General features: G+C 39.7%; 1 protein-coding gene across 2 annotated transcripts in view; it reads right to left on the bottom strand.

Moving 5' to 3' along the window:
• LOC120034085 (histone deacetylase 5-like) overlaps positions 1–12,207 on the bottom strand; it is a 114,210-nt gene that overhangs the window by 93,660 nt on the left and 8,343 nt on the right. For both annotated transcript variants that reach the window (XM_038980511.1, XM_038980512.1), the window contains exon 2: positions 5,771–6,017. The gene's annotated coding sequence lies outside the window, so the exon portion shown is untranslated. The remainder of the gene's footprint in view (positions 1–5,770; positions 6,018–12,207) is intronic.

Below are 12,207 nucleotides of genomic sequence, written 5' to 3'. Positions count from 1 at the left end.
AAGCGGCATTATAAAAACACTCAATGTCTCATCTTTCAGAACACATCAACACATCTCGATTTACAGCGTTTCCCCTCACCCAGACAATTTATGTAAATGCAGCCCTTTAGCGTGCGGGATGAGGGAAACTTGTCACGCACTGTGCTCAAGTTTAGAATAGCTGTCAGTCAAACGTCATGTTGACGTCATGTATAGCATGTTACTCTACAACCATTGCGTTCCAATCCGCTTATCAATGACAAACTGCCATTTTCAACCCGTATACAGGATGACAGGAACTGTGCAAGTGGAAAGGTCTACTGATCATAACAAATGGTAATGTAAGAATGCCTTGATAGGCTAGCCTATAAAAATTGGGGGGAAACAATGTGAGAAAGGACAAACAATGAAAGAAAACAGAGAATGTCTGTAAGCGGCTTGTTTAGCTTGTGTTGATTGATGCAAATCAATATGTTCCTGCAGTCAAGATAGGAACTTGCACTCACATTGGAACGGAGTCAAAACCTTTCTGGAAACAAGCATGTTCAAAAGGAACATAAAGAGGCCCTTAGTTTTAACTCATTATACAGAGAAACTGAGATTGTAAATATGGCTGTGATTGTGTCTTTGCCCAGTGACGGAGGGCTCATCTATTGGAGATTGGTTGGTCATATAATACATACAAGGCATTAAAGCTGGGCGATACGGAAAAAAAATCCATATTGCAATAAATTACCCGAATTAATGATAAATAGAATGCTAAGTTTAGCTAATGTGTACCTGTTTTTTTATCCTTTAAAACTACTACTACTTGTTTGATGGTTGTAGCCATCAATTGTTCCATTAACAAATCCCACATACAGTACCTTCAGAGAGTATTGATATTAAACACCCCTTGACTTTCTCCACTTTGTTGTTTTACAGACTCAATTAACTTCTTATGGCTTGGGGGCAGTATTTCGACATCTGGATGAGAAGCGTGCCCAATGTAAACTGCCTGTTACTCAGGCCCAGAAGCTAGGATATGCATATAATTAGTAGATTTGGATAGAAAACACTCCAAAGTTTCCAAAACTGTTAAAATAATGTCTGAGGAAAATCCATCCAGGAAGTGGGATTTTTTTTTATGTGGGTATTTTCAATTGAATGCCTATAGAGTATCTATTGGGTTAGGACCCAGATTGCAGTTCCTATGGCTTCCACTAGATGTCAGTCTTTAGACATTGTGTCAGGCTTGTTTTCTAAAAAATGAAGAAGAATGAGACCTTTCTCTCAGTGGACTGAGGAAGAATGCAGAGCGTTACCGATTGCGCACCCTTCGTTTTTTTCCTTTCTATTGAATACGCTATTGTCCGGTGGAAATATCGATTATTTAGACAATTGACAATCTGAGGATTAATTAAACATCGTTTGGCATGTTTCAACGAACTTTACCGGTACTATTAGGATGTATTCGTCTGCATGTTTTGACCACCTTTGAGCCAGTGGATTACTGAACAAAACGCGCCAACAAAACTGAATTTCTGGGATATAGAGAGGGACTTTATCGAACAAAACAAACATGTATTGTGTAGCTGGGACTCTTGTGACTGCAACCATATGAAGATCTTCAAAGGTAAGTGATGAATTTTAAATCGCTATACCCGACTTTTGTAATTCCTTTACTTGGTTGTAAAATGTTTGTATGCTTTTGTAAGCGGGGCACTATCCTCAGATAACATACCATGCGATTTTTCGCCGTAAAGCCTTTTTGAAATCTGACAAAGCGGCTGGATTAACAAGAAGTTAATCTTTAAGCCGATGTATAACACCTGTATTTTTTATGAATGTTTATTATGACTATTTCTTATTTTGAATTTGGCGATCTGCAATTTTTTGAATTTGGCATTCTGCAATTTCACCGGATGTTGTCGAGGTGGGTCGCTAGCGGAACGCCTGCAACAGAAAGGTTTTAAAAAAATAATATTTGAGATTTTTCACTGGCCTACACACACACACAAAACCCCATAATGTCAAAGTGGAGGTGTTTTTCAATTTTTTTGGAAAAATGTCTTAAATCTAAGTATTTCAACCCCTTTGTTATGGAAAGCCTAAGTTCAGGAGTAAAATTGTGCTTAACAAGTCACATAATAAGTTGCATGGACTCGCTCTGTGTGCAATAAGTGTTTAAAGCTGCAATATGTAACTTTTTGGGAGAAACGAACAAATTCAGGTTATTTCTATGCTTCCTGTTTTTGCACATTATCTTCAAACAGTAGAAAATACAATACTGTTATGGAAAATATATTTGTGATTTAAATAAATAAATAAATAAAATGGTGCAATGATTCTCTACACTAGACTCTGTCACAAACAGAAATTATGCAAACAATTCGAATTTTAACAACCAGGAAAAGGTAGAGCTTTTTCTGCATGGTGCATCTTTAACGTAATTTTTGAATGACTACCTCATCTCTGTATCCCACACACAGATAATTGTAAATGTCCCTCAGTCGAGCAGTGAATTTCAAAACAGATTCAACCAGAGGTTTTCAATGCCTCGCAAAGGGCACATTTTAGTAGATGTGTAAAAAAAAAAAGCAGACAATGAATATCCCTTTGAGCATGGTGAATTATTAATTACACTTCGGATAGTGTGTCAATACAAAGATGCAGGCATCCTTCCTAACTCAGTTGCCGGAGAGGAAGGAAACCACTCAAGGATTTCCACCATTAGGTCAATGGTGACTTTAAAACAGTTAGAGTTTAACGTCTGTAATAGGAGAAAATGGAGAATGGATCAACATTGTAATTACTAACCTAATTGACAGAGTGAAGAGAAGGACAGAGTGAAGAGAAGGCTGTACAGTATTTAAAATCTCATAACATGCATCCTGTTTGCAAAAAGGCACTAAAGCAATACTGCAAAAAATGTGGCAAAACACTGTATTCAGGACAAAACGTTATGTTGTTTGGGGCAAATCCAATCCAATAAATAAAATTTAAAAAGTCACATGCGCCAAATACAACCTTAACGTAAAATGCTTACTTACAAACCTTGAACTGCATTGTTGGTTAAGAAAATATTTACCATATAAACTAAAGAAAAAAAATAAAACACAATAACAAGGCTATATACAGAATACCAGTCTCCATATTTTCAAGCATAGTGGCGGCTGCATCATGTTATGGGTATGCTTGCAATCAAAGGACTGGGGAGTTTCAGGATAAAAAATAAATAAAACGGAATGGAGCCAAGTACAGAGAAAATCCTAGTGGAAAACTTGGTTTAGTCTGCTTTCCACCAGACACTGGGAGATGAATTCACCTTTCAGCAGGACAATAACCTGACACACAAGGCCAAATCTACACTGGTGTTGCTTACCAAGAACACAGTGAATGTTCCAGAGGTGCCGAGTTACAGTTTTGACTTAAATCTACGGGAAGACCTGAAAATGGTTGTCTAGCAATGATCAACAACCAATTTGACAGAGCTTGAAGAATTTTGAAAAGAATGGATGGGCAAATATTGCACAATCCAGGTGTGAAAAGTTCTTAGAGATTTACCCAGAAAGCCACAGCTGTAATCACTGCCAAAAGTGCTTCCACAAAGTATTGACTCAGGGGTGTGAATACGTATGTAAATGTGATATTTCTGTATTTCATTTTCAATAAATGTCTAAAAACACATTCTCATTTTGTCATTGAGGCCATGGTCACCAACCTTCAAGTAAAGATCACTTTTGCATTAAAAAAAGGTATGCTGAGATAAAGTAATGTTTAAAAAAATATATAAGTTGTATATATTTTTTTAACATTAACCTAATAAAAACTGTTCTGTAGGAATCAGGTTTGTCCAGTAGACAGGCCTAATACATTATCACAGCGTATTGGCTACATGCCTGGCCTGCCAATATTGTTCTTCTCAGACCACATTATATTTCAAAACTCGAGCTTTGATAACAAAATAGATCATCATTTGGTGTTGCACTTGCGAGCCACAGCAGAGAACAAATTGAAATAATTAGAATATTTTACTGGACAGATGATAATCACCATCAGATGCAGGTAGCTTAAGACAACTGTGAACGTAAAATCACAACATCAGTGATGTTCAGGTCGGAAAGTCAGGGCTCTAGAAAGACGCCAGAGTTTCTACCTTGGAATTCCAAGTTGGATGCCCGTTTTTTGTTTTTTTTTACACAATATTTTTCCCAGTCAGATCTCGTTTTATTCCGAGTTCCCAGTTGGCTTGAGCGCATTGAAGTTGTAGATGCCCAAGTTCCTAGCTGTTTTGAACACAGCATTAATCTCAGCGGAGGGCCGGCAAAAACAGCAGAGGGTCAGCCTCTCGTGGTCCCTCTCTCCTTCCTTTCTCTGGTCAGTCTCGCCGGAGGAGAGGGGACACAGTCTTCCACCTGATGGTGAAACTCGAGTCGCACCACATCTGCCTCAAGCACAAATGAATGTTGTTCCTATGACCAGAGAAAGTGAAATATTCAAATAGACACGACAAACTGCTAATAATAAAAACCCAAGGCTATCTATACACTCGGCTACTCATTCATTGCAGCGCGAGTAGGAGTTGTATGTTTTGTAATAGTTTTGAATTAAAACATTTTTTAACATGAACTCACTTATAAAAACAGCACCTCTGCTGTATTATTTGACAGTCTCTCTCTGGTCATGTTTAAAAGTCTCACGTAGGCTAGTATCAAACTTGTAGGCACTGATTTGAGCTATCAGATTGGCCAGCGCCGTGGGCGCACTCAATTTAGCAACAGATCTCAAGGTCCGCCGGGTAGACAGACAAATGATATAGTTAAAATGCGAACACTTCTGGGGTATTGTGTGTAGATGGGTGATAATTTTTTTTGTTGATGAAATATATATTTTGAATTCAGTCGAACAACAAAATGTGGAGTAAGTCAAGGGATATGAATACTTTGAAGGCACTGTATTAGAAAAAGGTATTTCATTTCAAACTTCATATTTCTCTACTATAGGCTACATATTGTAATGAACGATAAACAAAATACAGATCGGAAGACTTTCCTGCCCTACTGCTTCAAATGCTATTAAAAAGAAAGACACACAACACGCACACTATATATCTCCGAAGATACTAGCTACACACATAAGCTACTTACACGACTCATTAATTGCAAAAAATAAACAAACATCAGTCATGTTCGCTCTAGTGTACTGTCCAATGAGCAGACAACCCTCCAGGCCTTTCAGAGCAGTCAGGGTTGCCACGGCACCCAGTGACATTCAAAGACGTCATTAGGGGGATGGGAGGTTACTAAAGGTCTGGTCAGTCGTCAGCGGTTCTAAATATAGACAGAAAGAGATTGGAGAAGAGCGCAGCCAGTAAGAGAATCCACAGGTTGTTGTTGTTAGGATTTATTCTGATATAAGATAGCCCATGTGTAGAGGAACTTCAACTGGAATCATGAGAGCAAGCCTAAAAAAAAAATTATATTGTTTAAGAGACCCATAAACACATCCTACTACTGGAGATAATTCTGAATTATCACTCCAGTTTGCCAACTTCTTTAAGATAAAAGTAATCATGTGTGTACAAGTTCAATGGTGAACCATACAGCCACCATAAAGCACCGGACTTTGAGATGCTGGTTTCCTGTCGTCAAACAAACTTGTAAATTACTCAAGGAAATCACAACACACGAGTAATGCCCTGAGGGGAGTTCATGGACAGGATCAGAGGGGTAAGAGGTCACGGGGGGGGTGGGCTTCTTTGGCATTTCATGAAGGGAAAAAAAGCTGGAGGAAAGAAAACCAGACTTACCTGTGGTGTTGGCAGAAATGATGAACGGAGAAGCCAGAGATGATTGTGTTAGTGATCTTTGTTGTTCCAAAACTCAGTCAAGTTGAAGGTAATAAGAATTAGGATGATAAAGCCTTAGGCAAGTGTGTATTTGCTTGTGTTTGGGAAGGGACTGAAGGTTCTAAAGTGGGTCTTCGGAGTCAGCCATGACTTTGGTCCAGAGGTATGGTGGATCAGTAGGCTCCTCCCCTTCTTCGAGTCAATCCCCCTGCAATAGTCACAAATGAACAAGAGTTAGCCAGCTGCAGTTCAAGGATCCCGGTATCCATAACTCCTCACACTCCTGGCCACTGCCGATAGCATAGCCAGCATTCATTCAGTCATAAGTAATTCAGTAATGTTAGTTTGACTCCAATTTTGCTTAGTCAGGCAATGACAGAGTAGGTGATCTGCCAGTCAAGATGAGTTGTTACGCACAGGCCAAAATAAGCAGTTGGGCTACCTCCATTTGCAACTCTCCCTCCCCAACTACCACCATGATAAACAGAGATGACCAATGATTTTACATTATTCCACTCCAGACTACCATTAAAACACTTTCTTTTTAACTCATAAAAAAGTCTAGTTGCTAAAGACAGTCTGAAATGTGGAAAATTGTTTTGCTTTGAGTGGGGAAGGTGAGGGAGTCAGTTTGCCTCCAACAAAAAGCACTCGCAGAGCCGTTAATGGAATGAGTCATGCAGCCTGGGGTCTGCAGAGACGAGAGAGACACTACAATACCCACACTCCCCCTGGGGATGGAGGAGTAGAGGCATAGCGCTGCAATACCCATACTGGCCCCCAATCTCACCTGGGGTCATTGAGCATGGTGAGTGGACAAATGGACAGTGTCAATATGTGCCATCTTTCTAAGCTGGGCCTCTGTTCTAAATCAATAGGCTACTTAGTCATTTCATCACCGTGTGAATGTGAAAACACACATTCTAAATTTCTTGTGTAAATTTCTCCCTGCTTATGTATGATGGTCTATTTCTTAGTTCGCAAAATACATAAAACCTTAGTTGTTGCTTCCTAGATCTCTAGTATAGCTATTATATCCATGTCATACATTTTTACAAGGGGATTTCTGATTTCATCCATCCAGGGTTCTGCCCAAAATAAATATGAAAATCTATATTCTCTTTATTCCAATTAGCCTTTAAAAACGCTGGAATCCGTACTTGGTGAATATGCCACGTCCGTTTGCGATATTAAAACAGAAGTTACTTCAAACAACTGACAGTTCATTTCCCTCAGACATTGCATGCACGATATAAGAGCAGAGGTACTACACATTGTTTTTGTTGCCATGCTAGATGCTCCTCTCCTCAGTTATCAACAAATCAAAAACAATAAATGCGCTGGGGCGAGCAGTGGCGCCGTTTCACCTTAACACAAAGGAGCAAATATTCTAAATAATTTCAATAAACTCCTGTCAAGGTAGCCTAATCACAAGCAATACAATGGGTGCAAATTACTATGTGCATTATGTTAGTTGTTTTTACAAAGAGGATATTCACGCACTTTGCAGACCTTATCCAGAGCAAATTACATCATACAAATGTACATATTTCTGCATTCACACAGCTGGATGAACACTGGCGCAGTGCCAATTATGTCTCTCTCATTAATAGACAGCGATGACTTTTGGGTTTCTGAACATGCAACCTCCTGGTTAAATCCTTAACGTGCAATGTTGGCTCCATTACGCCACACTGTAAAAGGTCTAACAAAGTGCCTGCTTTATGCTTAATCTCCATTCATCTCGGTTTGCTCTGCAGCTGCTGTTGGGTCTGCATCCTACAGGAGTCCTGGCAGTTCCACAGCCCACTTGGGGCACCCTGCATTTTGGACAGTGTCCCTCCCTGGACCTGCGGCCTCACCTACTGGGCAGAGGGAGCAACTGCAGGGGCAGGACGTGGCCAGACAGGGCCCCCCCATGTCTCAACACAAGTCGGAATAGGCATTATCAACCAGATTTAATCACCAGCTTCCTCATTTCAGCAAACACTGGATAGTCTTTGTGCCTAATCTAACCATAGGGCTGCACTCCAGTAAATTATATATTCTACACAGAAACCTCTGACCAAAGTGGTACTGAGGCTCAGAAATGTGGCATTTTACACAAGTAAGGCTTGGGTGACTGATAATGACGTAAAGATTTGGCATTTCTGCAAATATTAGTTTAATGTTGGAAGTCTATATCAGAGCGTGCCTTTAAATGATAATTCCATACTGAAATTGTACATCTGTTTACTGTTTTTTTTAAATGCACACAGATGGCAAACAGTAACCTATACAGGCAAACAAAGGGTGCGCTAGTTGTCTGTGCCAAAACTCCAGTAATTTTCATTCTTAGCTTGTTCTCCATCTTCTTTTTAAATAGGGAGACACTGTTTTCAGCACCAGTCAAAAGTTAACACCTACTCATTCAAGGGTTCCTTTATTTTTACATTGTAGAATAGTAGAAGACATAACTATGAAATAACACATATGGAATCATGTATTAACCAAAGAAAAGTGTGATATATATATATATAATGATAGATATAAGAATCTCATCTAAGTAGCCACCCTTTGCCTTGATGACAGCTTGCACACTCTTGGCATTCTCTCAACCAGCTTCATGAGGTAGCCACCTGGAATGCATTTCAGTCAACAGGTGTGCCTTAAAAAGCTAATTTGTGGAATTTCTTTCCTTCGTAATGCATTTGAGCCAATCAGTTGTGTTGTGACAAGGTAGGGGTGGTATACAGAAGATAGCCCTATTTGGTAAAAGACCAAGTCCATATTATGGCAAGAACAGCTCAAATAAGCATAGAGAAACGACAGTCCATCATTACTTTAAGACATGAAGGTCAGTCAATACGGAAAATGTTAAGAACTTTGATAAGTTTCTTCAAGTGCAGTTGCAAAAACCATCAAGCGCTATGATGAAACTGGCTCTCACGAGGACCACCACAGGAAAGGAAGACTCGGAGTTCAAATCAAACTGTATTTGTCACATGTGCCGAATACAACAGGTGTAGACCTTAGTGAAATGCTTACTTACAAGCCCTTCACCAACAATAAAGTGTTAAGAACTGATTTTCTAAAATAAACTGAAGTTAAATAAAATGTAAAAAGAAACCTAGTTAAAACTTCGTCAATGTGGGGGCGCTGAAAAAATCGTGCCCAAATTAAACTGCCTCGTACTCTATTCTAGATCGTACAATATGCATATTACTTTTACTATTGGATAGAAAACACTCTCAAGTTTCTAAAACTGTTTGAATTATATCTGAGTAAAACAGAACTCATTTGGCAGCAAACTTCCAGACAGGAAGTGAAAAATCTGAAAACGATGCTCTGTTCCAGGGCCTGCCTATTCAATTGCTTAATATTTATGGATTTGCATGCACTGCATACGCCTTCCACTAGATGTCAACAGGCAGTGGAAGGTGGAATGGGGTGTCTAGCTTGATCTGAGGTCGAACAAGAGCTCTTGGAATGACGTGACCACAATTTCCTTTCTCTACCTAGGCGCGGGAAGGACATCAGCATTGGCTTCTGAAAAGCGTTCGGTATAGACGGTGGATGTCTCCGGCTCTGATTTTATTTGATAGATATGATAAAAACATCATAAAGTCGTTTTTTTCAACCGAGTTGTATCAGTTTATTCAACGTTTATTGCGACTTTTGGAATTTTCCTTTCTTTGCGTCAGGAGAGTGATGGGCATGTACGCGCCACATGGCTAGCTAAGGTTGCTAATTCGACAGGGGAGAAGGACATTCTAAAACCAAACAACAATTTATTCTGGACAAAGGACTCCTTGTACAAGATTCTGATGGAAGCCCAGCAAAAGTAGGAACAATTTATGATGTTATTTCGTATTTCTGTGGAAAATGTTGAGTCCTATTTTCCGCCCCTTTTGCGGGCGCTGTCTCGCTATAACGTAAGCTGTTTGTTATGGTAAAGTTCTTTTTAAAAATCTAACACGTCGGTTGCATTAAGAACTAGTGTATCTTTCATTTGCTGTCCAACATGTATTTTTTAGTAAAGTTTATGATGAGTTCTTTGGTCAGATTAGGTGAGTGTCCAAAATATCTCCGGACAATTTGGTGAATCGATGCTACATATTCACAATGTATAACCACGGTTTGCAGCTCAAAATATGCACATTTTCGAACAAAACATAAATGTATTGTATAACCTGATGTTATAGGACTGTCATCTGATGAAGTTGGTCAAGGTTAGTGATTAATTTTATATCTTTTGCTGGTTTTTTGCGATCGCTACCTTTTGCTGCTGATAAATGCATTTGTGTGTGGCTATTGTGGTAAGCTAATATAATACTATATTGTGTTTTCGCTGTAAAACATTTTAAAAATCGGAAATGATGGCTGGATTCACAAGATGTTTATCTTTCATTTGCTGTACACCATGTATTTTTCATAAATGTTTTATGATGAGTATTTAGGTATTTCACATTGCTCTCTGTAATTATTCTGGCTGCTTTGGTGATATTTTTGATGGTAGCTGCAATGTAAAACTATGATTTATACCTCAAATATGCACATTTTCGAACAAAACATAAATGTATTGTATAACATGTTATAAGACTGTCATCTGATAAAGTTGTTTCTTGGTTAGTGACTAATTATATCTCTATTTAGTCGGTTTTGTGATAGCTACCTATGCGGTGGAAAAATGGTGAAAATATGCGGTTGAGTCTTTTGCGATTGTGGTTAGCTAATAGAAATACATATTGTGTTTTCGCTGTAAAACATTTCAAAAATCGGAAATGATGGCTGGATTCACAAGATGTTTATCTTTCATTTGCTGTATTGGACTTGTGATTTCATGAAAATTATATTATATGATATCCCTGTCGCGTTAGGCTAGGCTATGCTAGTCAGCTTTTATGATGAGGATGCTCCCGGATCCGGGATGGGTAGCAATGAAAGGTTAAAGGGCAACAATAAAATAACAGTAGCGAGGCTATATACAGGAGGTACCGTTACAAAGTCAATGTGTGGAGCGCCAGGTTAGTCAAGGTAATGGGGGGGGGGGGGGAACAGTCTATGATTAGGGTGGCTGGATTCTTAGGCAATTTTTAGGGCCTTCCTCTGACACCGCCTTGTATAGAGGTCCCGGATGACAGGAAGCGTGGCCCCAGTGATGTACTGGGCCATACGCACTACCCTCTGTAGTGCCTTGCAGTCTGAGGTCGAGCAGTTGCCATACCAGGCGGTGATGCAACCAGTCAGGATGCTCTCGATGGTGTAGCTGTAGAACTTTGAGGATCTGGGGACCCATGCCAAATCATTTCAGTCAGTTGAGGGGGAATAGGCATTGTCATGCACTCTTAACCACTGTCTTGATGTGTTTGGACCATGATAGTTTGTTGGTGATGGACACCAAGGAAATTGAAGCTCTCAACCTGCTCTCAAGCCCGTAATGGAGCTGTAGTCTACGACCATCTCCTTTGTTTTACATCTGCTGCAGAGGAAAAGTTCATTATGGTTAACTGCACCTCAAATTGCAGCCAAAACAAATGCTTGAGTTGAAGTAACAGACACCTCAACATCAACTGTTCAGAGGAGACTGCGTGAAATCATACCTTCACGGTCAAATTGCTACAAAGGAACCACTACTAAACCACACCAATAAGAAGGAGAGACTTGCCTGGCCCAAGAAACCCAAACTTGTGGAAATCTGTCCTTTGGTCTGATGAGTCCAAATTTGAGATTGTTGGTTCCAACCGCCGTGTCTTTGTGAGACGCAGGGTAGGTGAACGGATGAGCTCCACATGTGTAGTTCCCACCGTGAAGCATGGAGGTGGGATGGTGCTTTGCTGGTGACACAGTCTGTGATTCATTTAGAATTCAAGGCACACTTACCCAGCATGGCTACCACAGAATTTTGCAGCAATACGCCATCCCATCTGGTTTGCGCTTTTTGGGACTATCATTTTTTTTTTTTTTTTCAACAGGGCAATGATCCAACACACCTCCAGGCTGTGTAAGGGCTATTTGACCAAGGAGAGTGATGGAGGGCTGCATCAGATGACCTGGCCTCCACAATCACCCGACCTCAACCAAATTGAGATGGTTTGGGATGAGTTGGACCGCAGAGTAAAAGAAAAAGCAGCCAACAAGTTCTCAGCATGTGTGGGAACTCCTTCAAGGCTGTTGGAAAAGCATTCCAGGTGAAGCTGGTTGAGAAAATGCCAAGTGTGCCAAGCTGTCATCATTGCAAAGGTTGGCTACTTTGAAGAATCTCAAATAAACTATATTTTGATTTGTTTAACACTTTTTTGGTTACTACATGATTCCATGTGTTATTTCATAGTTTGTCTTCACTATTACTCTAATATAGAAAATTGTCAAAATAAAATAAAACTGTTGAATGAGTAGGTGTCCAAACTTTTGACTGG

The sequence above is a fragment of the Salvelinus namaycush genome, chromosome 41 (genome assembly GCF_016432855.1).
Source record: "Salvelinus namaycush isolate Seneca chromosome 41, SaNama_1.0, whole genome shotgun sequence".
NCBI classification, from domain to species: Eukaryota; Metazoa; Chordata; class Actinopteri; order Salmoniformes; family Salmonidae; genus Salvelinus; species Salvelinus namaycush.
The sequence above is the reverse complement of the archived record's forward strand: the minus strand, read 5'-3'. Positions and strand labels throughout refer to the sequence as shown.